The following is a 6000-nucleotide window of genomic DNA, read 5'->3' as shown; positions in this document are numbered from 1 at the left end:
TAACATCCATGGAGTCTTGGTGCTGATCATGTTTTGCTCGTGAGAGAGGCTTAGTCAACGGGTCTGCAACATTTAGATCCGTATGTATCTTGCAAATCTCTACGTCTCCCTCCTTGGCTTGATTGTGGATGGAATTGAAGCGTCTCTTAATGTGTTTGATTCTCTTGTGAAATATGGATTCCTTCACCAAGGCAATTGCTCCAGTATTGTCACAAAAGATTTTCATTGGACCAGATGCACTAGGTATTACACCTAGATCCGATATGAACTCCTTCATCTAGACTCCTTTATTTGCTGCTTCTGAAGCATCTATGTACTCCGCTTCACACGTAGATCCCACCACGATGCTATGCTTGGAACTGCAACAATTGACAACTCCACCATTCAATATAAATACGTATCCGGTTTGTGACTTAGAGTCATCCGGATCAGTGTCAAACCTCTTTGTCTCCTCCATAAACGAGAAACATATCCTTAGTTGGTATAGGCGAAGGTGTCCCGATGTTTTGATGAGATGGTGGCTATAATTTTCTGTAGGAGTCGACCTTGACGATCTGACTACGAACATGCGAGACGTCGCGGCTTAGCAATCGCTAAACCAACTTCCGAGGGGTTATTGAACACAAGGGTCTGTTTCTTGTGAGAAAACAAAGAACAAGCAAGAAACTGAGATTGCAATCTGGATATTGCGAATATAAGAGGAAAGCTTTATTAATGAAGGTGGGGTTCTGTGACGCCTTTGTCTGGTCGTTGAACACAAACGAATTACGCGAAGTTGCAGCTATGGTGAACTTTTAACCTAAACAAAACCCAAAGTCTAAACGATGCCCTAAGGGCTATATATATGGAGGAGAGAGGGGGGAATTTCTTGGCCCTTGGAGGAGGGGTCCGAAACCAACACTAACACTTGTTTCCCTACACATACGGACTCTAAAAATAGCCTATAATCAAGTATTTCGAAATTACATGGGCCTGGACCAAAAATGAGGTGACGCAGCACCTAGATAGCCTCTTGACGAAATTTATGAAGTGGCATCTTGTATATTTCGTCCAAGGCTTCATGCACTCATTATGGTGGTTTCATAGCCCTGGAATCATCACTTATAACTCTGTTCTTGTTCCCCTTACGCATGCCATCTCCAAGCTTGAACTTGCTCTAACGTTCATCTTTCTTCTCCAAGCTAGGCCCTTCATTTGTAAGCAAAAAATGTATTCAAATTAGGCAGCATCATACTCTCATGAACATTAGAATCGTTACCAAGAAACAGAAGTACCTGGTAATTCAATTGGCGTGCGCGAGCTCTAGTAATTGGTCCAGTATGTATAGCAGCAGGGGCTGTGGGTGTAACAATGGTATTGATGTCTTCATCATCCTCCCCTTCTTGAAATGAAGTCGTCCTCGACTGAAGCTTATCTTCCTCACCCCAAAATCTGTAGGAAGCTCAAGTTTATATGCATTATCATTTATTTTCTCTAACACCTTAAAAGGACCATTAGCACGTGGCATTAGCTTTGATTTGCGCAAATTAGGAATCTATCCTTACACAAAGGTAACCAAACAATATCTCCAGGTGCAAACACGACATGTTTTCTACCCTTATCTCCAGCAAGTTTATATTTAGCATTCATACGCTCAATGTTTTCCTTAGTTAACTCATGCATTTTTAAAATCAATTCAGCACGTTCTTTAGCATCAAAATTAACCTTCTTCGAAGATGGAAGAGGCAACAAATCAATAGGTGCACGAGGTAGGAAACCATACACAATTTCAAAAGGGCACATCTTAGTATTAGAATGCAATGAACGATTATAAGCAATCAAAATGAGGCAAGCATTCTTCCCACATTTTCTTATTATTCTTCAAAATAGCCCAAAGCATTGTAGACAATGTTCTATTGACTACTTCAGTTTTTCCATCAGTTTGGGGGTGACAAGTAGTAATAAAAAGCAGTTCAGTCCCCAACTTAGACCATAAACATCTCCAAAAGTGGCTAAGAAATTTAGTATCACGATCTGAAACAATAGTATTTGGCACACCATGCAAGCGAATAATTTCACGAAAGAACAAATCAACAACATTAAGAGCATCATCGCTTTTATGACATGGTATAAAGTGTGCCATTTTCGAGAATCTATCCACAACAACAAATATTCTATCCCTCCCCTTCTTTGTTCGAGGTAAACCTAAAAGAATTCCATAGATATATCCTCCCAAGGAACACTAGGTACATGCAAAGGCATATATAAACCATAAGGATTGAGTCGTGACTTAGCTTTTTGACATGTAGTGCAGCGGGCAACAAAACGCTCAACATCCCGTCTCATCATTGGCCAAAAGAAATGCGTAGCAAGTATGTCCTCTGTCTTCTTCACGCCAAAGTGTACCATTAATCCTCCTTCATGCACCTCCTGCAACAATAAAAGACGAACGGAGCTAGCTGGAATGCATAGCTTCTTAACACGGAACACAAATCCATCATTAATGATGAACTTGTTCCATGTTCTTCCATGTTTCCAATTCTGCATTACATCTTTAAAATCAGCATCATGCACATATTGATCATTGATGGTCTCCAAACCAAATATTTTGAAGTCAAGTTGTGAAAGCATAGTATAGTGATGAGACAATGCATCAGCAATAACATTTTCTTTACCTTTCTTGTGTTTAATGACATAAGGGAAAATCTCAATGAATTCAACCCATTTAGCATGTCTACGATTCAGTTTAGCTTGACTTTTAATATGTTTCAATGATTCATGATCAGAATGTATAACCAATTCTTTGGGACATAAATAATGTTTCCATGTTTCTAAAGTCCGAACAAGAGCATATAATTCTTTATCATAAGCAGAATAATTTAGACTAGGCCCACTCAATTTTTCAGAAAAGTATGCAACAAGTTTGCCATCCTGTAATAACACACCTCCTAATACAATTCCACTGGCATCACATTGAAGCTCAAAAGTCTTATTAAAATCAGGAAGTTGGAGTAAAGGAGCACGCGTCAACTTATCTTTCAATACCGTGAAGGCTTCTTCCCGTGCGGTACCCCAAACAAAAGGTACATCCTTCTATGTAAGATCATTGAGAGGTGCATCAATGGTGCTGAAATCTCTCACAAAACGCCGATACAATCCAGCGAGGCCAAGAAAACTCCTCACTGGTATGACAATTTTGGGTTGCAGCCAACTGTCAATAGCTTCAATCTTGGCTTTACCAACTTCAATTCCCTGTAGAGTAACAACATAGCAAAGAAAAGATACTCGGTCGATGCAGAAGGTGCACTTCCCAAGGTTACCAAACAAACGTGCATCACGTAGAGCAATAAAAACAGCACGTAAAATTTCCAAATGTTCCTCCAGAGATCTTCTATAAAACAGTATATCATCAAAAAAGACTACCACAAATCGTCCAATGAAAGCATGTAAAACTTCATTCATTAATCTCATGAAAGTACTAGGTGCATTAGTTAACCCAAAAGGCATGACTAACCACTCATATAATCCAAACTTAGTTTTAAATGTTATTTTCCATTCATCTCCCAATTTCATACGAATTTGATGTTATCCACTACGCAAATCAACTTTGGAGAATATTGTAGAGCCACTCGATTCATCAAGCATGTCATCTAACCTAGGAATAGGATGACGATAACGAATAGTAATATTATTAATGCCTCTACAATCAACACACATACGTGGCATACCATCCTTTTTTGGCACTAGTATATTAGGAACAGCACAACGACTAAGAGATTCGAGTATATAATCTTTGTCGAGCAGCTCCTGCACTTGACGCATAATCTCCTTCATGTCCTCTGGATTGGTACGGTATGACACATGGTTAGGCAGCGAATCACCGGGAATTAAGTCAATCTGATGCTCAATCCATCGAATAGGTGGTAATCCCGGTGGCACATCTTGTGGAAAGACGTCAACGAAGTCCTGCAAAATGTTTGTGATAGCAGAGGCCAAGAGGAAGGTACATCCTAGAAAGAAAATAACGCCCCTTAGCACACAAAAGCATAGCAAGAAAATTTGCTCAAATATAGATCATCAATATCAGATTTGGTGGCAAGTAAACGTCCACTTTTCAATTTAATTTCAGAAGCAACACTAGAAGGTTTATTATTAGGCTTCATTTGTTGCTCAAATTCTTTTGCCACAATCTGATTTTCGCTCTTATTTTTCTCCTGTTTTACATTATTAGCTCTATTAATATCATATTTTAAAATGGAATCAAGAGTCATAGGAAGCAAAGTAATATTTCTGTCCTTATGAACAAGAGTATACTGATTGTTTCTACCATGGTGTACATAATTTCTATCAAATTGCCATCGTCTACCAAGTAATAAGGAACATGCTTGAATAGGTACCACATCACAATCAACATAATCAGCATATGTAGAGATACTAAAATGCACACGAACAGTACGTGTTACATTAATCTTGCCGCTGTTGTTGAACCATTGGATTTAGTAAAGATGTGGATGTGGTCTTGTGGTGAGGGATAGCTTCTCCACCATCTCCATGCTAGCCAAGTTGTTGCAGCCCCCTCCATCTACGACGACGTGAACAGAACGTTCCTTCACAACTCCCTTTGTATGGAACAAATTATGACTCTGATTTTGCTCTGCTTGTGTAACCTGCACACTCAAAACACGTTGACCAACTAAACATTCATATCTGTCAGCATCCTCAGCAACCATGTATTGCATCTCATGATCAGAATCATCTCCACTGTGTTCTACAATTGTAATAAGAGCCAAAGTCTCCTCATCATAGTCACTAGTGGACTCATACCAACCATCCCCAGTAAAAATCATCACATGCTTAGATGGGCATTGTCTCGCATAATGACCTCCACCCTTGCAACGACGACAAATAATATCATGTGTTTGCCCTGTTGACGCCATGGATGAAGAAGAGCTCTATGCAGGCCTAGAAGGTGTTCTCTTGATAGATAGTGGTGGTTGTGCCTACTTCTTGTATCATGGTTGGTGGTGGCAGCTGACAGAGGTGCTGGTGCAGCAGAACGTGTGGAAGTAGAGGATGCATGCAGTTTCCATGATGAAAGTCGACCTGCAGAAAAGTTAGTTCACGCCAATGCATGTCGATCCTGCACCTCATGTTCAGCTTTGCAAGCAAGATTGAACAAATGAGTGATATTATTATATTCCTTATACTCTAGAATGGTCTGAATCTCTTTATTTAATCTACCCATAAAACGTGCAAGCATAGCTTCATTATTCTCAACAATACCACACCTAATCATACTAGTTTGTAATTCCTGATAATATTCTTCTACAGAATTTTTTCCTTGTCTCAAACGCTTCAATTTTTCAAGCAATTCACGTTGATAATATGGTGGAACCCAACGAGTACGCATAGCATTTTTCAAAGCAGCCCAAGTAGTAGGAATAGGATATAATCTACAATGTTCAGACCACCGAACACATGCAAAACTAGTGAAAGCACAAACAGCAGCAGGAACACGTCTCTCCTGGGGATATTGTAAACATGTAAAACGTTGTTCAGTTTCTAACTCCCAAGTAAGATATATATCAGGAACATATCTACCCTCAAATGGTGGCATATTCAATTTCAGTTTAGGAAGATGGTCATGATCTCGTACCTTAGGTGGTGGTGCAGCCCTACCATTGCGATGATATGCATGAGGACGACCTGGTGGTGGTGGTGCTGGTGGTTGCACGTAGTTCTGATTTTGATCAACCTCGTCCACGTAGTGGTCCTCCACCTCTGTAGTAGCAGCAGGAGCCATGGAAGCATCAACAACGGCACCAGAATTTTGACTAGGCTCAAGGGGAATGCGCAGTGTTCGTCCCACTTGATTTGGAAGGCGACGTTGTTGTTGTTGCTGTTGTATAGGTGCGACAGGTGTAGCCGGTGGTGGTGGTGGTGGAAAACGTGCAAGCAATTTAGTAAACTTTTTATCGAGCTTTGTTTCGAACGTCTTCTCCATGCCATCTATCTTCTCCA

This window comes from Triticum urartu, chromosome 2A (assembly GCF_056163025.1).
Source record: "Triticum urartu cultivar PI428250 chromosome 2A, HENAU_Tu73, whole genome shotgun sequence".
Taxonomy (NCBI): Eukaryota; Viridiplantae; Streptophyta; class Magnoliopsida; order Poales; family Poaceae; genus Triticum; species Triticum urartu.
The sequence above is the reverse complement of the archived record's forward strand: the minus strand, read 5'-3'. Positions refer to the sequence as shown.